The following is a 25,417-nucleotide window of genomic DNA, read 5'->3' on the forward strand; positions in this document are numbered from 1 at the left end:
GTTCATGTTCTTCAGGTGAACGTTAGGTGATCCGTAAGAATCTGCTGCCCCTTGGGGCTCCACATGCCTCATAACCTCTCCATAGCAATTACTGCCAGCTTTAAGGATTTCCATACATTTTTTTTTTTTTTTTGTTCTTGTTGTTATTGTTTTTCAAGGTAGTGTCTCAATAGCCCAGGCTGACCTGGAATTCACTATGTAGTCTCAGGGTGGCATCCAACTCATGGAGATCCTCCTATCTCTGTCCCCACCGAGTGCTTGGATTAAAGGTGTGCGCCACCATGCCTGACTTGATTTCCATACATCTTAACTCCTAATTATAAGCCAATAGTTTCATCAGATGTTCAACTGAAGTTTCAGTGATGTAGCTTTGAAAATATTTTATTTATTTATTTGAGAGAGAGAGAGAAAGAGGCAGATACAATACAATACAAACAGAATAGGCATGCCAGGGCCTCTAGCCATTGCAAAGGAACTCCAGACACATGTGCCACCTTGTACATCTGGCATTACATGGGTACTGGGGAATTGAACTTGGGTCCTTAGGTTTTGCAGGCAAGCGCCTTAACTGCCAAGCCATCTCTCTAGCCCATCAGTGATGTAATTTTAAAGGTAGAGGGAAAAGTTGGTTTTACTTGAGCTTAATGAAATGGGTGTTTATACCTGATCATTGTCTTCAACTAGTGCTTTTTCAAGATATGTTAAACCAAATCCTGCAAATTATGTGTCTCTGCCCACTGAACTGAGCACCCTAGATGTGGGGTGATGGAGTTCAAGGTAGGTTAGAAACGTCAAGCTTCCCTAGCAGCATGATTTTGCCTGGTGCCAGCCCTGTGGGAGAGTCTTAATAAGTAACATTCCCCCAAGGCTCAAAAAAACATTTAATTTCATGGAGATTTTACAATCTCACCTTAAGGTAGAAGATCCCTCTGAGGGCCCTCAGAATGAAAACAGTAAAGCCAGTACAAAACTTACTTACTGCTGGAAACCCAAATTCTCATGTTAGACCCAACAGGTTGAGTTCATGGAGCCTGGAGTAGATTAAACGACCCATTCACTTATTTGGAAAGTGTATTTGAGCACTGTGGCCTGGACCCCAAAGAACCTTACTTCCTAATACTAGTTTTTCTTGTGTAATTCTCTTCTACAGAAGGACTACTGTCGGGCTGAGAGACAGGGCATTGTTACATTCCAGCTTTCAGTTTTGCTTTCTTGGGGACACACTGTGGAAGAGCCCAAGTTGTGAAGTGAGGTCTCCTAACATAGCCAGCACCAACTAGGACACTATGGGAGTGAGCCATTTTGGAAGTGAATCTTAGGTTAACTCTGGCCTCCAGGTGATGACAGACCAGGCCAACATCTTATTTATTTGAGAGAGAGAGAGAGAGAGAGAGAGAGAGAGAGAGAGAGAGAGAGAGAAAGAGGCAAGTACACAGAGAGAATGGGTGTACCAGGGCCTCTAGCCACTGAAAACGAACTCCAGACACATGTACCGCTTTGTGCATCTGGTTTTACCTGGGCACCGGGGAATCAAACTCCAGTCCTTAGGCTTCGCAGACAAATGTTTTAACTACTGAGCCATCTCTCTAGCTCCCAGGCCAACATCTTAATTACCAACCTTCCAAAAGGATTCCCAATCCAAAACCATCCAAGGAAGCTGCTTCCACACTCATTACTCCTGGAAAGTGAGATTTTTACATGCTTTTTATTTCCCCTCTCTCTCTCTCTTTTAAAATTAAGAACTTTGATATATGAACATTCTGTAAATTGGTCGTATTCCCATTGGATTATCAATCTCTCTCTCTCTTTTTAAATTTTTTTTGTTTATTTTATTTATTTATTTGAGAGCAACAGAGAGAGAGAAAGAGGCAGAGAGAGAGAAAGAAGCAAAGAGAGAATGGGCACACCAAGGCCTCCAGGCACTGCAAACAAGCTCCAGACACGTGTGCCCCCTTGTGCATCTGGCTAATGCGGGTCCTGGAGAATTGAGCCTCGAACCGGGGTCCTTAGGCTTCATAGGCAAGCGCTTAACCGCTAAGCCATCTCTCCAGCCCTCATCTCTCTCTCTCTCTCTCTCTCTCTTTTTTTTTTTTTCCAAGGTGGGGTCTCACCCTGGCCCTGGCTGATCTGGAATTCACTCTGTATTCTCAGGCTGGCCTCAAACTTACATCCATGATCCTCCTACCTCTGCCTCCTGGGTGCTGGGATAAAAGACGTGTGCCACTATGCCTGGCTTAATGTCCCTCTCCCCTGTCCCCATTCCACTGAGGACTCTCCTCAGTGGAGAGTGTCAGTAGTTGCTGTGGGATCACACAAGTGCCAGTCTGTCCTGTGTGTGGGGGGGGGGGGGGGGGAGTGGGGGAGGATGCAATGGCTCACAGCACACCTTCTCGTCCTGTGACTCTTACTTTCTCTCCACTCCCTCTTCCAGAATGTTCTCTGAGCCTCGGAGGAGGTGTTAGAAGTCTCCTCTAGAGTTGTTCTCACCAGCTGCGCAGTCTCTGTTGTGAGGAGTTTTGAGTCTCAGCGTCCCCTGTCACGTCCATGCAGACAGTTCTCTGGGTAGAAGCGGGAGCAGCTTGAGTCGCTTTTTACTAATCTCTCTCACGCCAAAGGGGAGTGTGTGTTTCCCACAACAATGGCCAATTCTCGACTTCCACGGTCCTCAACTGGGTGTTCAATCCAAGCCGATCCAATCTGACACTATCTGTTATGAGCTCAGTCCCACCAAACGGTTCTCTACTTCAGACACCTGTCTCAAGTTCTGGCCTCTTTAAAAACATTTTTTTTAATTTTTTTTTTATCAGTTATAAACTGGTTATCTCCTCAGGTTCCATAATTTCCTAGATTGGCTCACAAACGTCAGGAGCATATATTTTCTCATTTCTTATGCTAGTCACATAAAATAGATGTACAGGGGGAGGTGTGGGTGTGGAGGTAGCCACCATTTCCCTCCTTGGCATGCTACCTTCCCAGAACCCTGTTGTTTATGAAGGTTTCCTTATGTAATGGTGGTTGATTAAATCACTGCTTATTGACTCTAAGAGCTGGGATATGGGACTGAAATGTCCAATCCTCACACCGTGGGGAAGACATTCTGATGACCAGTCACCATCCCGGAAGCTCTCTCACCCACTATTAACATTAACAGACTTTTTGATTTCACGAATCCCCAGGAGTTGAGGAGCTGCATTGCAGCAGTTAGGTACTAAGACTGAACGCATACTTTGCACTTTCCCGTAACTGTTGCAAGATACTACCGCGAGTGAGGGAACTGTGCCGTTAATGTGGACCTCTACTTCGCGTCTTTCAAGATGTCAGAATTTTATTGGCCATGAATAGATTCACAAGCTACCTCAGTTTCTCTGGCTTTACTTTGCAGAGTGTTCTTGGCTCCTCTTGGCATCATGGCCATGGGCATTTCAGGTTCTGTATTCCATTCCATTCCTAGTCACTGATGCCTTAACATGCAATGACTTCAACTCCTAACATCCTGTGCGACACTTCAAGCCATCTATATTAGCTCACAGAAGGTTGGAATAGAGGAACAGGAGTATAGGACTTCAAAAGGCCCTGCATAACTGTAATCCCAGCTCTGGGGAGACAGAGGTACGAGGATCATGACTTACAAGGTAGCCTGGGATTGATCCCCAATAATGGGGGGAATAAAAGGAAAGTAAAAATACAAAGAAATTCAATGGACACAGTCAACACAAATGTAAATGATTCATTGCCTGTGGTTTGTGGGTCCCTGGATCCTTGGGGCATGGTTCCCCTGAAGGCGTCCAGGCAACTGTGGTGAGCGTGACAAAGAAAGAACTGCTTTCGGGAGGCTGTCTCTGTGAACAGCTCCATTTAATCAATGGGGAAATGGGTTTCTAAGCAGTTGAGAGCGGGAAGAGGGTCCTATGGGGATTGGTGGGTTCAAAGGCTGCTGGCCGATGACCAGGGACGTTCACCCCAGCAGTAGGGGGACAGTCGGGTGACCTCCATAGTGGCGGGAAGCGGGTGGCAGGGGGATGGGCTGTGTGGAGGTGCTGGCTGGTACGGGGTTTCCTAGGCAAAGGTCACAGGACTGTGGGCGGAGCCTAAGTTCAGGTGCGCAGGGCTGGGGGAGGGAGTGGCCTCCTGTACCCCGGGGGTCCTTAGTCATGCCTGGCAGCTCAGGCCTGTCTCCTGAAGGCTCCAGCCTGTGCCTGGCAGTGCCCGACAGTGGTTAGCTTTGGTCAAACCCATGTAAAGCTGTGAAGGAGGGGAGTCCAGAGAGAGTTGATTTGAGAAGGTGCCTGAGTCTGGGGGCGGTGGGAAGTTCATCGTGGTTATAATAAACACACTGACATAACCTGTGACAAGGTAATGGGCCATTTGTCCTTAGTCACAGGTGTCCTTCCTTTTATACATGCCAGGTGAAAAGGTTGCATGATCTGTACATCTGGTGTATTTGATAAGCTCTCATGCTTGCGGTCTCTGATGTGGCCCAGGACGTGGACGTGTCTGTGTGTCTTAATTTCATGGGATGAGTTCACAGGTGATCGAGTTTTATTAGGACACTGTTGCCATTACCTTTGCATTGCTTGGACAAATTCCCAACCAGAAACAGCATATGGAAGAAATAGTTTATTTCCGACGTGTGGATTCCAGGGGACTCTTCATCCTGGCAGAGGGAGCTGGCTTGCCCCATCACACATCCGTGGCAGAGAGAACAAACAAACAAACAAATAAAAATCCAACACCAGCAAGCACAAGCAGGCAGAGCTCAAGCTGCCTCTGAACACACAGAGGGCTGGGCCCAGGATCCTTCTCCAGTGACACATCTCCTCCATCAGAGCTCTGCCTGCTGGAGACTAAGTAGGAAGCTTAATCTTAATCAAACATGCCTAAGGAAGGGCTGGAGAGATGGCTCAACAGTTAAAGTATTTGCCCACAAAGCCTAATGACCAGAGTTCAAAGCCCCAATACCCATGTAAAGCCAGATGCACAAAGTAGTGCATGAATCTGGAGTTCTTTTGCAGTGGCTAGAGGCCCTGGTGTGCTCTCTCTCTCTCTCTCTCTTTTTCTTTCCTGAGGTGGTAGCACACGCCTTTAATCCCAGCACTCAGGGGGCTGAAATGGGACGATCGCTGTGAGTTTGAGGCCATCCTGAGACTACATAGTGAATTCCAGGTCATCCTGGACTAGAGTGGACTCTATCTTGAAAAACAAACAAACAACCCAACAGTCCTAAAGATGGGCTGGAGGGATTTCTCAATGGTTAAGGCACTTTTCTGCAAAGCTTAATGACCTGGGTTTGATTCCACAGTAGCCGCAGAAAGCCAGATGCACAAAGTGGCATATGTATCTGGAGTTTGTTTACAGCAGCTGGAGGTCCTGGCATGCCCATATTATCTCTCTCTCCTTGAAAATAAAGAAAATGTTAAAAAAAAAAAAAAACAAAACCCAAGGCTAGCTGGGTGTGATGGTTTACACTTTTAATCACAGCACTTGGGATGCAGAGGTAGTAGGATCGTTGTGAGTTCAAGGCCACCCTGAGACTGCATAGTGAATTCCAGGTCAGCCTGGGCCAGAGCGAGACCGTACCTCAAAAAACAAAACAAAACAAAACAAAACAAAACAAAACAAAACAAAACAAAACAAAACAAAACACAACACAAAAAAACAAAAAGCCAACCAACCAAAGAAACAAAAAGTCCCTAAGGCTATGAGAGGCATGCAGACATCCACCAGAGACTCATAAGCCACTTATTAGTTTGTGCCACCCCAAGCACATTTCTTCAGTCGTGGGGGACAGGCTCACAATCAATTTAAGGCTGCTTCTGTCCTTTGATGCCTGTGCATAAGCAGCAATGAACCTGTTTTCCGTAGCTGTGTGCAGGCATTCTGTCTCACCAGCTCAGATAAGCGGTAACCAGGGCACAGTGAACCTGCTTCAAACCCCTTTTTGTTTGTGTGGGTAAAGCTTTCCTCGGTAACTCCAGAAGCATTCTTTTTTTTTTTTAAATTTAAGATTTTACTTTTATTTATTTATGGGGGAGAGAGAGAGAGAGAGAGAGAGAGAGAGAGAGGGAGAATGATCATACCAGGGCCTCCAGCCTTGTAAACAAACTCCAGATACATGTGCCCCCTTGTGCATCTGGCTTACATGGGTTCTGGGGGATCGAACCAAGGTCCTTTGGCTTTGCAGGCAAGTGCCGTAATGGCTAAGCCATCTCTCCAGCCCTTGTTTTTTTTTTTCCACCTGGAATTCACTATGTAGTCTCAGGCTGGCCTTGAACTCATGGAAATCCTTCTACTTCTGCCTCCCGAGTGCTGGGATTAAAGGCATGCAACACCACACTCAGCCAGAAGCATTTTTTTTTTTTTGTTCATTTTTTTATTTATTTATCTGAGAGTGACAGACACAGAGAGAAAGACAGGTAGAGGGAGAGAGAGAGAATGGGCGCGCCAGGGCTTCCAGCCTCTGCAAACGAACTCCAGACGCGTGCGCCCCCTTGTGCATCTGGCTAATGTGGGACCTGGGGAACTGAGCCTCGAACCGGGGTCCTTAGGCTTCACAGGCAAGCGCTTAACCGCTAAGCCATCTCTCCAGCACCAGAAGCATTCTTAAAATGATGATCCAAATCACTGTAAAGAATGGGAAGGCTAGAGTTGTCTTCATTTTTTTCTTTTGTTCATTCATTTACTTAATATTTTTATTTATGAGAGAGAGAGAGAGAATGGGCATGTCAGGGTCTCTAACCACTGCAAATGAATTCCAGAAGCATGTGCCACTTTGTGCATCTCGTTTAAGTGGGTACTGGGAAATCAAACCTGTGTCCTTAAGGCTTCGCAGGCAAGAGCCTTAACTATTAAGCCATCTCTTCAGCCCTCATTTATTTATTTTTATATTTTATTTTTATTTATTTATTAGAGAAGGCAAGAGAGACACAGAGAGAGAGAGAGAGACAGAGAGAGAGAGAAAGAGAGAGGGAGAGAATGATCATATCAGGGCCTCCAGCCACTGAAAATAAATATCAGATGCAAGGGCCATCTTGTGCACCTGGCTTATGTGGGTACCGGGGAACCGAACCTGGGTCCTTAGCCTATGCAGGCAAGTGCCTTAACCACTAAGCCATCTCTTCAGCCCACATTCACTTATTTAACTAATAGATGTTGAGTATTTGCCATGTGCCAGGGTTGAATATATAGAAGCGAACAAGGAATATGCTTTTCAGTGGAAAGAACTGGAGAACAAACAAACTCATGAACAAGATAATTTCCGGGGGTGGGAGGGGGCAGAGCTGTCTGGAGACTGCAAAGTCTAAGATAAAAGCAATCCACAAATAATCCTCTTTGGTCCCTGATGACTCATTCATCTTACCCCACACCATTTCTAAATTCCACCAATTCTGCCTATGATTCTCCACAGCGTTTTTGCCAGCCAGCCATAAGTGAGAACTTTAACACTGCAATTTTGAGATGAGACTCTTGGTTTAGCTGGTTGGTTGTTACAGAAATGACATAGGCCCAAATTCCCATAGACAACCTTTGTCCTAGGTAATGAGATCGCTCAATGGGCAGACACCAGGGTAAGTCTCTTATAACTGACCTTATAAGTTGCCTACGGGGTTAAACCTAATGGATATTTGGAGAGATTAGAATGTAGCTTAGCTTTAAAACCTTTCTTTCTGGCATCCCTTTTTCATTGACATATGATCATCTTTTTATATTTATGGAGAATAGTGTGATAAGTTTGATTACCTATACTATGTATGTAATGACAGGATATTATAATGTATATATAATGATAAAATGTACATAAATAATGATAAAAGGGACTAGAGAAATTAACAGCTCTAGTTCCTTAAACATTTACTATTTCTTTGCATTGGGGAACCTTTAAACCCCTCTCTCCTAGTTCTTTGCAGACTCCACACCAAATTGTCACCAACTGTGGTTATCCTACAGAACATTACAACTAATTCTTCCTATAGAACCATATTCTTCTTTTGCAGATATATTTATTTATTTGACAGAGGAAGAGGGAGGGGGGGGAGAGAGAGATAGAGAGAGAGAATGGGCACACCAGGGCCTCCAGCCACTGCAAATGAACTCCAGATGTGTGTGCCCCTTGTGCTTCTGGCTTACGTGGGTCCTGGGGAATCGAACCTGGGTCCCTTGGCTTTGCAGGCAAATGCCTTAACCACTAAGCCATCTCTCTAGCCCTAGAACTATATTCTCAAGTGCTCCCTAGCTGTCATTCACAAACCCTTCCCATAGTTGAATGCCCAACATTCAACTATGCCCAACAAGTTCCCGTGCTCAGTTTGATCAGGTAAAAGTAGCCCATTGAGGAAAACAGGTGTTCAAGTATCAGTTTGATCCTGAGTGCTGGGTACTGAGAAACCGGTTGCACTGTGGGCCACAGATTAAAAAGGGAAGAAAAAATAAGAAAAGAAAAGAAAAGAAAAAAAAAAAAAAGACAGGCTGCTGTGCATACCAGGCGCTGCCTGCACAGCAGACCTCATTCACGCCGGGAGCCGGCTGCTTCCCCGGATTAGGCCACGCATGCATGAATGCAGAATTGCTTTTATCTTGCCTGCAGCCCTTTATGCCAATGAAAGAGCCCTGCCTTCTGCCTCCAGATCCACGGAAGGCCAGCAGTCGTCACGATATAAGGATAAGCAGCAAGCAAACATTCGGAACACATTCCAATGCATCGCACATCGTTATGTGCATAATATGTGGAAATATATATTACTATCTCTAGCACTCAGGACAGAGAGGGGAACAATACCATAGAAGTCACTGTCCCAGCACTAAGAGTGGGGGGCAGTGTTTGTACTGCACATGGCTCAGTGCTTTTATGCTTCCATGAAACAGAATGACGTAGTTCTAGGAAACAAGCACTTTACATAATTCCCTACCATCATTCCTCAGCAAGTAAGTATCCAATGGGCATATCTTTGGATCAGACCATGCTAGAATGCTTGGTTTTTAAAGAATTGTGGTTTGAAGCTGGGCGTGGTGGCGCATGCCTTTAATCCCAGCACTCGGGAGGCAGAGGTAGGAGGATCGCCATGAGTTCAAGGCCATTCTGAGACTACATAGCGAATTTCAGGTCTGCCTGGGCTACAGTGAGACCCTACCTAGAAAAACAAAAAACAAACAAAGAAAAAGAATTGTTGTTTGAGTTGCTAACCCGAGTTTCATCAAAAATTGTTAAATGAATTTTAAATTGGGCTCAGGACAGAATTTCCACCAGCTCCCGAGAAAATCCTACTATGTATGTATGGAGAGGTGCAGTCTGAGATTTGATAATTGTAAATTCAGAATATCAGTTAAGTCTAAAGGACACTGAAGATGCTTTATGTCTTGCAGAATCAAGTAGTCAGTCAAGATTTAATTACTTATGTAAAAATGAACACATGCATACATCTCCATTATTATGACAATTTGTCCTTTTATTTTTTTATTTTTTGGTTTTCCAGGTAGGGTTTCACTCTAGCTCAGGCTAACCTGGGATTCATTACGTAGTCTCAGAGTGGCAATTCTCCTACCTCTGCCTCCTGAGCACTGGGATTAAAGGCATGTACCACAAAGCTTGGCTTGTGCTTTTATTTATTTATTTATTTTGGTTTTTCGGTGTTTTGAGGTAGGGTCTCACACTAGTCCAGGCTGGCCTGGAATTCACTCTGTCATCTCAGGGTGGCCTTGAACTCACGGCAATCCTCCTACCTCTGCCTCCCGAGTGCTGGGATTAAAGGCGTGCGCCACAAAGCCTGGCTTATCCTTTTATCTTTAACAAGTGATAAAATGATACATATTCCAAAGAATTGTTTGGAAGAAAATTGTCTTACAAACTGTCATCAGTAAATATCTGATTTTTATACCTCTTTTATTATATACTTTTATATACCAGGCCGTGTAAATAATTTTCAGGTTGAAAAGGATTACAAATGGAAAAAGTTGGGCTGGGGAGATGGTTCAGTGGTTAAGGTGGTTGCCTGCAAAGCCTAATAAGCCAGTTTGATTCTACAGTACCCATGTAAAGCCAGATGCACAAAGTGGCGTGTGCATCTTTTGTTTACACTGGCCAGAGGCCCAGGTGCGCCCGTTCTCTCTATCTGTCTCTCTTCTTTCTGTGCTTGCAAATAAATTAAATAAATAAATGTTTTTTTAAAAAGATTTTTCTCTGTCTCTTAAAAAAAATATATGGAAGCTGGGCATGGTGGTGGTGCACACCTTTAATCCCAGCACTCAGGAGGCTGAGGTAGGAGGATCGCTGTGAGTTCGAGGCCAGCCTGAGACTACACAGTGAATACCAGGTTTGCCTGGGCTAGAGCAAGATCCTACCTCAAACAACAACAACATAAAACAGAAAAAGTTTATGAAGCCCTGGTTTAAGCCACCTAATGCTATTTTGCTATGGTAGCCCTAGGGAACAGATGGGAACTATATTAAGTGGTCAGTGGCTGGTAATCATTATTTTTAGCCCAAATGACTCAGGGCTCAGAACAACAAATATGCTTACCATAGATTTCTTTCTTCTTCTTCTTCTTTGTTTTTTTTTTTTTTTTCCCCTCCCACAGAAGGAGAAGCCATAGCCAAAGTGAAAACTTGGCCTACTCAAATGTGGGAGACCCAAGTCAAGGGGTGCCTACAGTATTGCACAGTGTTAAGCGTGAGACGCCACTAACAAGGGACACTGGTGTGCGTTGTGAGGCGCAGGCTTGGGGACACGTGGGTGTCCCTCTTACTCTGCTTCTTGGTGGCCCACTTGGCCTCCACGTTGATTTTGTTATAGAAGCTGTTTTTTCCTTCCTTTCTTTCTTTCTTTCTTTCTTTCTTTCTTTCTTTCTTTCTTTCTTTCTTTCTTTCTTTCTTTCTTTTTTTTTCTGGAACATATACAAGCTACTCAAGGTCCTGAAAGCTGTGTTTGTGTTTTGGCTGTTACTGTCAAGAAGGAACAATCCGCCTGCCCACACTGCTTTGTCCTCAGTTAACACGTGGTGGTGATTACAGCCTGCCTTACCTATCAGCCCCTACAGAAAAGGAAGGATGGGCATGTAAAAATTGCTGCTGGTGTTTTCAGCACTGGAGAAAAAAAAAACCAAACAAACTCATTTGTTCTCAGCAAGCTCACTATTATTCATAGTTCTCCTGGGTACCAAGCCTGAGGTCCCCTGAGAGAGAACAAGATAACTACTTCTATCAAACTCCTTAGGCAGGGTACTGACCTGTGTCTGTTTAAGAAAAGTGATGGTGTCATTAGCACAAGTCCTTCTGGAGGGGATCTGAGGACGGGAGATGGAGTTAAAAGTTCATAATTTTGGGGCTGGAGAGATGGTTTAGCAGTTAAGGCATTTGCCTACAAAGCCTAAGGACCTGGGTTCTATTTCCCAGTACCCACATAAAGCCAAATGCATGAGCTGGTGGTGCATGCATCTGGAGTTCATTTGCAGTGGCTGGAGGCCCTGAAGTGTCCATATTCTCTCTCTCTCTCTCTCTCTCTCTCTCTCTCTCTCTCTCTGTGTGTGTGTGTGTGTGTGTGGGGGGGGGGTGGGGTGGTTTGATCCAGGTGTTCCCCATAAACTCAGGTGTTCTGAATGCTAGGTTCCCAGCTGATGGAGATTTGGGAATTAACACCTCCTGGAGGCGGTGTATGGGTGGGGTAAGGCTTATGGGTGTTATAGCCAGTGTCCCCTTGCCAGTGTTTGGCATACTCTCCTGTTGCTGTTGTCCACCTTATGTTGCCCAGGAGGTGATGTCCACCCTCTGCTCATGCCATCATTTTCCCCTGCCATCATGGAGCTTCTCCTTGAGTCTGTAAGCCAAAATAAACCTTTTCCCCCACAAGCTGCTCTTTCTTGGTTGGGTCTTTGCTGCCAGCAATATGGACCTGACTTCAGCACTCTCTAACTGCCTTTTTCTCTCATGAATAAATAGCTAAACTATTTTTTAAATATTTTTTTGTTTACTTTTATTTATTTATTTGAGAGTAACAGACAGAGAGACAGAAAGAGGCAGTTATATATATATATATATATATATATATATATATATATATAGAGAGAGAGAGAGAGAGAGAGAGAGAGAGAGAGAGAGAGAGAGGACATGCCAGGGCCTCCAGCCACTGCAAATGAACTCCAGATGCATGCGCCCCCTTGTGCATCTGGCTTATGTGGGTCCTGGGGAATCAAACCTGGGTCCCTTGACTTTGCAGGCAAGTGCCCTAACCACTAAGCAATCTCTCCAGCCCCACTTTGTGTATCTTGCTTTACATGGGTACTGGGAAATGTTCCTGGGCTGTCAGGCTTTGCAACACGTGTGTTTAACCATTGGACAATCTCTTCAGCCCTGTTTCTTTTAAAAGGACAGTTGTTTTATTTTATTTATTTTTTTTAAAGAGTGGAGAAATGATGGCGGCCACCTGGCCCTTGGGGCCCACTTCTCTGAAGGCTCCAGCCACCTGCGTGCTCTATGTCCTATTCACGGTCACTGTGGGCCCGTGGGGGTCTGCCACCAGGCTGAGGAGTGACTGAGGTGCAGCGACCTCAAGTTCCATGTATTCCAGCACCCAACCTAACTTGTAAGAGTTTCAGTGGTAATGAAACACATTTTACTGAGAATGAAGTTGGCTTTTACAAGCCCATCTCTTTCTGAAATGTAAATGGCTATTCATACAAAGTGGCAGTTGCATCGTATCTCTTTCTGGGATGGTTGGGAGCAGATCGACTCTACTTTGGATACCCTGCCTTAGGCTTGTTAAAGTTTTGCACTGTAGGATTTTGTGGGGTTGGGAGCCTAAACTGATTTTATTCTGATTTCAATGCAGATTGTTGGGCCTTCAGATGGAAGTAGCTACATTATAAATTATCGTGGAACCAGACTTACAAGACTGAGTATAACTAATGAAAACATGTAGAAAAACACAATTATACCCATAGGACTTTGGCTGGAGGCCCTGGTGTACCCATTCTCTCTCTCTCTACCTCTTTCTCTATCTGCCTATTGCTCTCAAATAAAAACAAACAAACAAACAAACAAACAAACAAAAGAAACAGCTTTGCACCTGCATGGTGTCAGAGAGAGTTCCAGGAAGTGGGTTTCCAGATTCTCTCTCTTCTTCACCTTTACAGGCCACTCTATGGATTCTGTATGATTTTTTGCTTTTGTGTGTTTGGGCTCATCTTCAACACTGATCTTACCGAAGTAAAATATTCCTAGAATTATTTAATAAGACTTCCTTTAAAAGCAGTGAGGCTGTCTCTATAAGACGAGAGCTTATCACTCTTACAGTGTCTAATGTTTTTTATTTTAAATATTTTATTTATTTATTTATTTGTTTATTTGAGAGAAAGAGGCAGATAGAGAGAAAGAGAGAATGGGCACGCCAGGGCCTTTAGCTACTGTAAACGAACTCCAGATGCATGTGCCCTCTTGTGCAGCTAGCTTACGTGGGTCCTGGGGATTCGAACCGGGGTCCTTAGGCTTCGCAGGCAAACACCTTAACTGCTAAGCTATTTCACCAGCCCGTCTAATGTTTTTTACATAGGCGAGTTGACACTTGTCATTTTCACTTGTGAAAAATAAAGATATAACTCATTCACACACATACCCAAAAAGAGTGGAGAAAGATTTATTACTTGCTGCAGGTAAGTAAGAGACAGCAATTATTTCAAAAACAATCTGCTGATGCTACTTGAACAAAGGAAGTTGAGGGTTTTATCTGAGAAACCTGTACATAATCATGCTGGAAAGGACATTCCTGAGCATGCTCAGTTTCAGGTTATAGCTCAAGAGGAAAAGAGGGTGACATACCAGCTTAGACATGCTTAGTTCCAGGTTTTGGGACACATGTTCAAAACGGTTAGCATAGCAAGCGGAAACACTTGGGGGAATGTTCTGTTTGCACCCTAAACAGAGTGAACAAGAATACCTCTGGGCATGCTCAGCTTCCTTGTAAAAATGACAGGAACATCTTTGGGCATACAGCATCCTATACACTTGGAAGATAGGCATGTCTCTGGGAATGTTTTTCCCTGAAGCCTTTTAGCCTCTTCCAACATTCAGGCGTGTTACTAATAAACCTCTTTTTTTTCCTCTGCTTCTGCCTCTGGGCTCACTGTCCCCATCCAGGGGCAGTAAACAGAACCCTGTGCATTGACATGAGTAGGCTTGTTACTGTAGATTCCAGTTATTTTTCACAAGTTGTTTTCCAATTAAAAGTTTAGCTCTAGCCGGGCGTGGTGGCGCACGCCTTTAGTCCCAGCACTCAGAAGGCGGAGGTAGGAGGATCACTGTGAGTTCGAGGCCACCCTGAGACTACAGAGTGAGTTCTGCCTGGGCTAGACTGAGGGGGAAAAAAAGCTGAGTTCTGCTTTCCTCATAACCGATACCTCATTCAGATATCTTATCTATCCTTGATTGCGTTTCATGCTTGGTTCAGATAACAGCAATTTGCTACCAAATATTATAGTATATAATAGAGTCTCTGCTTCCCGGAGGCTACTCATCTCCAAGCCCAGAATGGGACATGGCATATGTATCCAGAGCTGCTGGGAAGTTACTCATCTTTAAACCCAGGGTGGGTAATGCTATATGTATCTCGAGTTTCCTTCTGGCTTTAGGGTTTTATGATTCTGTTTTGAAATCTGAGGCCTGAAAAGAGCAGGAAAATCTATATTAATCTGGGAGACTCTTGGCACTTCAGAAGTGATAGACTTTTCCAAAGACCAGCCTTTAAAAACTAACCCTACTCCTGCTGAGCTAGAAGCCTGGAGACATTGGGACCCGAGCAGGCAAGGAGTGGCGATGCTGCCTCCTACTGGACGGATGCGGAGCTGCAGTGTACTGGGGCAGTGGCTGTGTGCCATCATTTTGGTCTGGTCATAGCCCAGCTAGTGAGTTTACTAACAGTTCAGGCAGCATCACGGAATGCCAGTGTGTGAGGTGAGTGCCTTGCAGCTCTGCTAGTTAACTTTGTTCCATTCCCCTTGCTAAGAGCCTAACGTTTGATTCAAACAGGAGCTCTGTTCACATGGTCCTGGCATAGCAGTTGCTGGAAAAGTGTCTGTGGGCTGGCTGGAGACTCTATACGGATGTGAAAGCAGGCGCTTGGCCTCTTCCAGACCACCCCCAAGGAAGATGCAGGCTGCCAGCATGTGCCCCACAAGCCCTTTGAAGCCAGTCTGAGGGCAGAGAGTGTTAGCTTAGGCCAGCTGGCCCCAAAGTAGGATTTTTCCCCTTCAACCAAGGGTCTGAACCAGCATGGCCCAAAAAGCACTAGAAGATCTTCTGAGGGACTGCAGAGATGGCTCAGCGGCTGAGGCACTTGCTTGCAAAGCCTAACGACCTGGGTTTAATTCCTTGGTACCCACATAAAATAAACTTAGATGTATGCAAAGTAGCCCATCCATCTGGAGTTTGTTTGCACAGGCAAGAGACCCTGGCATACCCTTTGTGTGTGTGTGTGTGTGTGTGTCTGTGTGCAAAGAAAATATTTAAAAATCTGGGCATGATGGCTTATGCCTTTAATCCCAGTACTTAAGAGGCAGAGACAGGAGGTTCACCTTGAGCCTGAGGCCACCTTGAGACTATATAGCGTATTCCAGGTCACCCTGAGCTAGAGTGAGACCCTACTTAGAAAAACAAACAAACGAAAGGAAGGAGCAGACCTTCTGAGCACATGTAAAATGCTTTGTAATGAAAATAGAGGTGACAGGTGCCTTTACTGTCAACGTCAACATGCAGTGTGTTTATGAGAAATGGAATCCAAGGGACACAGGGAGCTACAGGTGTTAGAAAACAGCACGATGCAGTTCAAATCAGTGTGTCCACTTTTAGTTCTCCCATTCCGGGCTCCTACATCTTGGTGCCTCCCCGTCCTCCCAAGCAACCCACTGCCATGCTGACTGACCCGTGTTGTTTGACCTTCACCTCATCTTCCCAACACATAACACGCCAGACACATTCATCAACACACACACACACCCCACTCCTCGGTGGCAAGGGATACGCTTTCTAGTGTGGCTTTAACTAGAAGAGGAATTGCTAGGTACACATGGAATCGAAGACATCATGAAGCTCAGGCTTGCTGCTGGGACCTTTAGGAGTGGAGAGAAAGCCCCCACACCTCCAGGGGAAAGGAGGGCCCCGCCCCCCCCCCCCCCCCCCCCCCCAGCACAGCAGAGTGACAAGGAGCCCGAGGGAATGATAGCATCTGGAAGGCCATTTGGTCACCTCACCATCCTAGAACTTAGTGTCTTGTTCCCGCTCCCCCTTCTGGCATTCCCTTCATCACAGAAGCTGGAATTCATTGACCTTCCTGTGGTCAACCGCTACGGGCCCCATCTTTTTTCTATAGTTACCCCTAAAAGTGCTCTCAGCTCCTCATTCTCAGCATGTGTTTCAGATATTTTTGATACTTGCCTCCTCACCACCCCTGCTTTCTCAGCTGCCATGACTTCTGCTTTTTCTTTACCACTTCATAATCTTTCTGATTTTGCCTGAGTTTTCTCTAAGTTTTTAAATCTTTTAAATTATTCTTTTAAAAATATTTATTTATTTATTTGGGAGAGAGAGATTGAATCAGATAGAGATAAAGAGCATGGGTGTGCCAGGGCTTCCAGCCACTGCAAAGGAACTCCAGATGCATGCACCATCTTGTGCATCTGGCTTTATGTGGGCACTGGGGAATTGAACCTGGGCCCTTTGGCTTTGTAGACAAGCACCTTAACCAGGAAGTCATTTCTCCAGACCTTTCTCTGAGTTTTTCCACTCTTTCTACTAGACACAGACTCTCTCCTTGATTCTATACCTAATAGTCCTGAGGCGCTCTCTTTGATGTTCTTGAGAAATAGACTTTGCTGACTTAACCTCCACTAGTTCTGCATTGAAGAGATTTCTCACGTATTATCATAAGCTACTGGCCAGTTCTAAGGTGACTGACTACTACCCGAGTCTGTGTCTATTCCATCAGATGTGGTCCACAGCAGGGTACCAGATAGAGAATATGACCATTTGTGCTCATGGAGCAAGCATTCAAAACAGAGGAGTTTATGAGAGACATGAGTCAAACTGCCATGCTCTGATGCCTTCCTTAAGAATAATTTTTGTCTTAAAAAAAAAAAAAGAATAATTTTTGGGGGAAATAAGAAGGCCTTTGGAAAGTAACATCAGTGTGATAGTTTATTATTGTCAATCTTAAGGGATCTAGAGTTGCCTCACAGCCTCATCTCTGGGCATTACACTGGTCTGAGTGTAAATGTGGGCAGCACTATTCCATGGCCTGGGATCCCAGGCTGAATACAAAGGAGGCAGCGAGCTGAGCATCAGCACTCATTGCTCTCTGCTTCCTGACTGTGGATACGATGTGACCAGCTGCCCCAAGCTCCTGCCACCATGCCTTCCCCAGTCTTTGAGCCCAAATAAACCCTTATTTCCCTAAGTTGCTTTTGTCAACGAAATGAGGGAAAAACTGTCATTTTATAGTTGCTATTATTGGTTCGCTAGTTGTGAGCCCTCTTACTCTGGGATAGGACTAGTCCTGGAACCATTCCAACCTTCCATCCTTTTCATTTTGTCTTTTAGATCAAACCTAATATCCTCTACAGATCTGATCTCCCATTCTTCTTAAATACCGGTGCATGATTATGCTATTTCAAATGTCCTTAGAGAGTCACTGTTTTGTGCGTACTTCAGTGTTCTGTTTTCCATGGTTTCTGAAGGAAGTAACTTCAGGTTATTCTGAATCCAGATGATCTGACTGAAGAGATCTTAGAGAAATGAGCTTGAATTGGAAGGAAAATAGCTTATACTTATTCCTGCTGGCAGTAGGTTCCTGTTTCATAAACGCCAACAGCTAAATTCTTCTGCAAACTCCCAGGTCTGTCTCCTGCCTTAAGATGGTGACCCTGACCTTGTCACAACCCTGGAACTCAAAGCTATGCAAAACCTTCTTTATATGGGTCATAGCTCCTTCTCTTCCTGAAAGCTAGCTTAATCTGTGGATGTGGACAAAAGGGATTTAAAATAGAAATAAGTGAATTACCAAAAGGGGAAATACTTTACTATTTCCAAAAAAATTATTGTTCTGTGACTTGATTTCAATTGTTTTTCTTTTTTTAAACATTTCATTTTTATTTATTTATTTGAGAGAGAGAGAGAGAGAGAGAGAGAGAGAGAGAGAGAGAATGGGCATGCCAGGGCCTCCAGCCACTGCAAACAAATGTCAGAATCATGTGCCACCTTGTGCATCTGGCTTACATGGGCACTGGAGAATCAAACCTGGGTCCCCAGGCTTCACAGGCAAACACCTTAACTGCTAGGCCATCTCTCCAGCCCCAATTGTCTTTGTTTCTAAATGGAAACCTGGTAAGCCAATTACAAGATTGTTTACTACTGGTTAGCAAGCTCTAATTATGTAAGGCATGACACCAGAGTCTGTGAATATAAAGATGAAAATGATGTGGGCTAAGGAAAGAGAGAGAGAGGGAGGGAAATGCATTACCAAACCTACTAAATGAATTCATGAATTCAAATTTATGAAGAAAATGTGGGTTCCCAGGGGTACAACCACTAATCCTATCTGGGACAAGGTTCAACTATGTTGAAACATAAAAGCTAGAAGTATGTTAAATAATACCATCATATACTTTCTTGTTTCCGTGTGTGTGTGTTTGGGGGGGGGGTACACATGCACGTAGATGTCTGATGACAACCTTAGGTATTATTTCTCAGGAACTGTAGTGGTTTGAATGTAAAATGTCCCCCATAGACTCATGTGTTTGTGATTCTGCCTCCTACTTGGTCCCCAGCTGGTGGAGACTTTGGGAAATCTAGAGCCTTGCCGGAGGAGGTGTGTTGCTGGGGACGGGCCTTGAGATCGATTAGTCCAGCCCACTGGACATTCAGAGCTGGCTCTCAGACTGCTCTCTCCCTGCTGACAGATGACGTAAGTTGGTTGCCATGCTTTTTCCATTGCAATGAAACTTCCGCTTGCAACTATAAGGTTGAAATAAAACCCTTTCCTTCCATAAGCTGCTTCTGGTCAGGTATTTTGTCCCATCAATGAGAAGGTAACCACTACAAGGGCCATCTGTCTTTTCTATTTTTTAAAAGAATATTTTATTTATTTATTTGACGGAGAAAGATGGAGAGGTTGAGAGAGTGGGCGTGCCAGGGCCTCCAGACACTGCAAACGAACTCCAGACACATGTGCCCCTTGTGTGTCTGGCTAATGTGGGTCCTTGGGAATTGAACCTGGGTCCTTTGGCTTTGCAGGCAGGCAAACACCTTAACCACTAAGCCACCCCTCTAGCCCTGTCTTTTCTTTTTCTTTTTTTATTTATTTGAGAGAGAGGGAGAGAGACAGAGAGAGACAGAGAGAGGGAGGCAGAGAGGGAGGGAGGGAGAGGGAGAGGGGGGGTAGAGAGGGAGAGAGACCGAGAGAGTGGCAGATAGAGAATGGACACACCAGGGCCTCTAGCCCCTACAGACAAACTCCAGATGCATGTGCCACCTTGCTTATCTGGCTTACATGGGCCCTGGTAACTTGAGCCTGGGTCCTTTTGTTTTGCAGGCAAGCACCTTAACCACTAAGCCATCTCTAGTTATTCTATTTTTTTTTTTTTTTTTTTTTTATTATCTGCCTACTCCATCCCACAAGCTTTCTCAAGGTATAGCGTGCAAATTACTCTAGGAACAAGTTGGGAGTCTCAGCCAATCACAATGGTCTACTAATAAGATAGACAACAGCTATAACCAATAATGCCATTTTGGTACTTCCCCTTCCCTTCTCTGTAGGTCACTTCCTTTCCACCTCCAGTGATATGCCAGCACACCCCATAGAAAAATCAGCTTGCTAGGGGCAGAAGTTGTAAACACAACTTAAATTTTTTTTAATGTTTTAGAGAGAGCAAGAGAGAGAGACAGACAGACAGAGAGAGAGAGAGAGAGAGAGCGAAAGCAAGAGAGAGAGAGAGGAAGAGAGGGAGAAAGAGAATGGTGCCCTAGGGCCTCTGCCACCGCAAAGTCCATACGCTTGCACCCCCTAGTGGGCATGTGCGACCTTGCAGTCACCTTTGCACATCTGGCTTATGTGGGCTCTGGAGAGTCAAATATGGGTCCCTGGGCTTCACAGGAGAAAGCACCTTAACTGCTAAGCCGTCCCTCCAGCCCTGTAAATGCAATTTTGATAAAACATTTGCGTTTATGGGACCATAACTTTACTTTATTACATTTAAACTACCACAGGAGGCTTCATGGAATCACCTGCATGGGATCTTTCACCATATTCACAGATTCTAAGAATTAGGAGGTGGACATCTTTGGTATTGGTGGTGAGAATGTCATTCAGTTTATTATACTATAGAGCTGCCCAGTTGCTCAGACCTGCCAGAGAGCAGGGCAATTACCGTGTGTTCTGGCTGTAAGTGTCATGTACTGGCCCATCTACCAGCTGCAGGAGAGGCCATGGTACACATGGAAATTCATACTGCCAGCCGACAGGGACCGCCCACCAGCTTCACTAAGTTGTTCGTGTGAAAGCATGACAGGGACACATTTGAGCTGCACATTAAACATTAGACATAGTAAAAATGATTTCGTGTCAGGGCCGTCCTGGGAAATACCGACGTATGTTTGGAGTATGTCTCATGCATGTGAAAACTCCTCTTGTCCTATGTACCCTCACCCTGTATTGCTTTGCTAGATGGTCACAACAAAGTGCCATGGTCTTTTCTTGAGGGGAGGGGGCAAAAGAAATTCTCATCTCATAGTTCTGGAGGTTGGAGGTCCAAGATCAAGGTGCCCGCAATTCTTATCTCTCTTGCATCCTCTCACTTTCCTATTTTTTTCCCCCCACATGGTCATTTCTCTGGACATATGCATCTCTGTTGTTCCTTCTTATTCTTGTATGTATACCAGTCGTGGGAGATAAGGACCCTACCTGTGGTGGCTTGATTCAGGTGTCCCCCACACACTTAGGTGTTCTGAATGCTAGGTTCCCAGCTGATGGAGATTTGGGAACGAATGCCTTCTGGAGGGAGTGTGTTGTTGTGAGCAGGCTTATGGGTGTTACAGCCAGTTTCCCCTTGCCAGTGTTCGGCACACTCTCCTGTTGCTATTGTCCACCTTATGTTGGCCAGGGGGTGATGTCCACTCTCTGCTCTTGCTATCGTTTTCCCTGCCATCGTGGAGCTTCCCCTCAAGCCCATAAGCCAAAATAAACTTCCTTTTCCCACCAGCTGCTATTGGTTGGGTGATTTCTACCAGCAATGTGAACCTGACTGAAACACTCCCCTAACACCTAATTTAAATTTATTATTTATTTATTTATTTAATTAATTTATTTTTTTGAGGTAGGCTCTCACTCTGGCCCAGGCTGACCTGGAATTCACTATGTAGTCTCAGGGTGGCCTCGAACTCATGGTGATCCTCCTACCTCTGCCTCCTGAGTGCTGGGATTAAAGGTGTGCACCACCACGCCCGGCTTCTTTCTTGTTTTTATTTTCTTCTTCTTCGTTTTTGTTTTTGGTTTTTCGAAATATGGCCTCACTCTAGCTCAAGCTGACCTGGAATTCACTCTGTAGTCTCAGGGTGGCCTCGGACTCACAGTGATCCTCCTACCTCTGCCTCCTGAGTACTGGGATTAAAGGTGTGCACCACTACACTGGCTCTTATTTTTATTAATTATGGACTTTATTGTATATACATATTGCATATTGGTCATATTCCCATTGGATTATACTCTTATGTCCCCTCTCCCCACCCCCATTCCACTAAGGGCTCTCTTCTTCAGTGGGGTTGTTGATATTTACTGTAGGGTCATGAACATGCCAGTCAGTCTCCCAACAGATGAGAGGGTTAGACACCTGTCATACACCCCTTTTATGAATGAGGAAGCTGAGTCACAGGGTAGGGAAGGTGAGATAGCAGACCAAACTCTAACTTCTCTTTTTAGAATAACTACTGGCATCAGGAAAAGAAGTTCTTGGGTCCATTATCAAAGTAGTTCATGTGTGTGGATAGTGATCCTGGCTAACAGAATGCCAGCCACAGATACATTTGCTATGGGACAGATGCAGCACCTCGCGTGGATCTCCAAGGCTGTCCTCTTCCTACGCAAGATATCGTCCCTGGTTAGTGTCACCAGCAACACCCTTGGACTGCAGAGCCTGCCCTGGACCCACTGAACCTGTACCTGAATGTTCTCAAGATCCCAGGGGAGCCTCGTACTCATAAACTCAAAACCACTCTATCCAGGACTGTGGGACCAAACTTCTGTTCTAAGAGGGCTCTTTTGTACTTCAACAGCTGTTGGAATTGAATAGCGACCCCTCTGTCTTCAGACCGATGAAGCCACCTCGGGACATTTGTTCAACGAATGCATTAGCAGGCCCCTTTCCAGAGATGCACATTTGGTACCCTAGGTTTGGGCGGATCCAGTACTCTATTTTAATAAAGGCCATGTGCTTTCTCCTCTATCCCTGTAGATTTTTATGCTGCTTATCCTCACACCAAATTTGGGGAAATCACATTAAAAATGCTATTCTGTGCTGGGCGTGGTGGTGCATGCCTTTAATCTAGCACTCGAGAAGTAGGAGGATCACTGTGAGTTCAAGGCCAGCCTGGGACCACGGAGTGTATTCCAGGTCAGTCTGGGAGAGAATGAGACCTTACCTCAAACAAGCAAACAAACAAAACTCCCAAAATCATATTCTGTGACTTTAGTTTGGGATTTAACACACAATTTTCACAATCAAGAAAAGGTTTAAAGGGTTAGAACTAGGTGCCTGGTTCAGAGAAGTTTACAAAGGAAGAGAGTGTGACCTTGGGGCCTTGATAGGTCTTCATGTCCACTCTTGAAGGTTGTGAGGAGTGTGCCTGAGGTGAGCCATGATCTTTGAGGTCAAGTGTGTTCACATCATCTTACTGTTACACCTTCTTTATGGACCCCCACTAAAAGAAACCATGTTTCATGGTGAAGAGAATTTTTCACCCAGTCAGCCTTGCAGCTTCTGTTAAATGTTGTCTTCCTGGCCAACTGAATGATGAGCTGCAGCTTGTGGTACCAACTGCAACCATGACGTGTAGGGGAAAAGACAATTTCTCTCAGAAAACAATGCATCTTGAGTTAAAAATCTTGTACTTCTTGGATTGATCCAAAGTTAAAACACCTTTGCAAGACAGTTCACGGATCTGATCCAAACTTTCGGGTAAGCAGAGTCTTTTATTAAAATAATTTTTATTTATTTATTTGAGAGTGAGGAGACAGAGAGAAGGAGGGAGGGAGAGAGAGAGAGAGAGAGAGAATGGGCGTGCCAGGGCTTTCAGCCACTGTAAATGAACTCCAGACGCCCGCCCCCCTTGTGCATCTGGCTAACGTGGGTCCTGGGGAATCAAGCCTCGAACTGGGGTCCTTAGGCTTCACAGGCAAGCGCTGAACCACTAAGCCATCTCTCCAGCCCTAAGGCAGAGTCTTATTGTCAATATCTTAATGCAAGGGAGCAAAGAATTCTCCCTCCTGTGCGGGGAGTGATGTGTTAATCTTTTTTCAGGTTTCACAGAATCTGCCCTTGAGGCTCAGTTGGGCAAGTCCGGCATGGGTGGAGGAGCCAGAGCCTTACTTCCAGGGAGCTGGTACGTTTCCATGTTCCAGGAGGGAGCAAGGGAGCGAGCCGAGGCTGTGATCATGACCTTCATCCCTTTCTCTGTCTGCGTGAACAGATAGAAATGACTCTTCTTCCAGTGACATTCTATCTGGAGCTTTGGAGACAGTACGGGAAGAGGAAATAGCACAGGAGTCGTTGGTGTTCTGAGTTCTGGCTGATGATAACGGAGCAACTGGCATTTGGAAGAGCCCCATGGAGAGAGGAAAAGTACATAGTTGACACCTGCTTCCAGGAGAGGTTCTGATGCCTAAAATGTCACATCACCACAAGCTTACCCATAAAAGCAAATCTTTTTTTTTTTTTGGTTTATCAAGGTAGGGTCTCACTCTGGTCCAGACTGACCTGCAATTAACTCTGTCATCTCAGGGTGGCCTTGAACTCATGGCAATCCTCCTACCTCTGCCTCCCGAGTGCTGGGATTAAAGGCGTGCGCCACCACGCCCGGCGTTCTTTTTTTTTTTAAAGCAAACTTTATGGAAATCTTTCTAAACATTTCAGGATCTACTTTTAAAGTTCTGTGTGAACAGAGAGTGTGGACTACTGCTTAATATTAAGCTGGTAGCTCTTGCCTGACTGGATGTGGGGATGTGGCTCAGTCCATAGAGGGCTTTTGGCAAGCATGAGAACCCGAGTTTCTTCCCCAGAATCCAATAAAAAAAGTCAGGCATGGGGCTTTAGAGATGGCTTAGTGGTTAAGGCACTTGCCTGCAAAGCCAGAGGACCCAGGTTCGATTCCCCAGTACCCATGAAAGCCAGATGCACAAGGTGGCACATGCGACTGGAGTTTGTTTGCAGCAGCTGGCAGCCCTGGCATGCTTATTCTCTCTGTCTCTTTCTCTCTGTGCCTCTTTCTCTCTCTCTTTCTCAAATAATAAATAAAAATGTCCAAAAAAAGTTAAAAAAAAAAAAAGCCAGGCATGGTGGCATGTGATTATATTCCGGTCCTGGAGAGGGGGAGATGGGAGGATCCACGGGTCTTGCTAGACACCAGTATAGCCTGCTTGGTGAGTTCCAGGCCAGTGAGACACCCTGTCTAAAAATAAGTGGAAAAAAAGATAAAGTGGAGGGTGTCTTAGGTTCACACTGGAGGCTGTCTTCTGGTCTACACGTGTGTGCATGTGGGTACATGCGTGCACGCGCACACGCGCACACACACACACACACTTGCCTGACTTAATCTTTCCACTTTGTAACTGAAAAAAGTTTAGGGTGACAGAAGTGGTGGGTAGGACCATATTCTTAGTGGAATCAGGCCTTCAGAGAAATATGTTGATATTCCATCTAGCCATCATTCCATTATTTTTTATTTATTTCATTTTTTAAATTTTTTTTTTGTTTTCTAGGCAGGGTCTCACTCTAGCCCAAGCTGACCTGGAAGTCGCTATGTCGTCTCAGGGTGGCCTTGAACTCACGGCGATCCTCCTACCTCTGCCTCCCAAGGGCTGGGATTAAAGGCGTGCGCCACCATGCCCGGCATTCCGTTATTTTTAAAAGTGTCTTATTTTCTTGAGTATTTAAAAATTTGTTTTACTTATTTATTTGGGAGAGAGAGAGAGAGAGAGAACATGGGTGCCTTTTGCCACTTCATACAAACTCCAGAAGCATGAGCCACTTTGTGCCTGTGGCTTTACATGGGTGCTGGGGAATCAAAACCCATAACAGCAGACTTTGTAAGAAAGTACCTTTGCCGGGCGTGGCTGCGCACGCCTTTAATCCCAGCACTCGGGAAGCAGGGGTAGGAGGATTGCCGTGAGTTCGAGGCC

At 45.1% G+C, this 25,417-nt stretch overlaps 1 pseudogene; it reads left to right on the plus strand.

Annotated features, from left to right (window-relative positions):
* Positions 1-12,398: 12,398 nt before the first annotated feature.
* On the plus strand, positions 12,399-12,926 carry LOC123464397 (annotated as a pseudogene).
* Positions 12,927-25,417: the final 12,491 nt, after the last annotated feature.

The sequence above is a fragment of the Jaculus jaculus genome, chromosome 11 (assembly GCF_020740685.1).
Source record: "Jaculus jaculus isolate mJacJac1 chromosome 11, mJacJac1.mat.Y.cur, whole genome shotgun sequence".
Lineage (NCBI taxonomy): Eukaryota > Metazoa > Chordata > Mammalia > Rodentia > Dipodidae > Jaculus > Jaculus jaculus.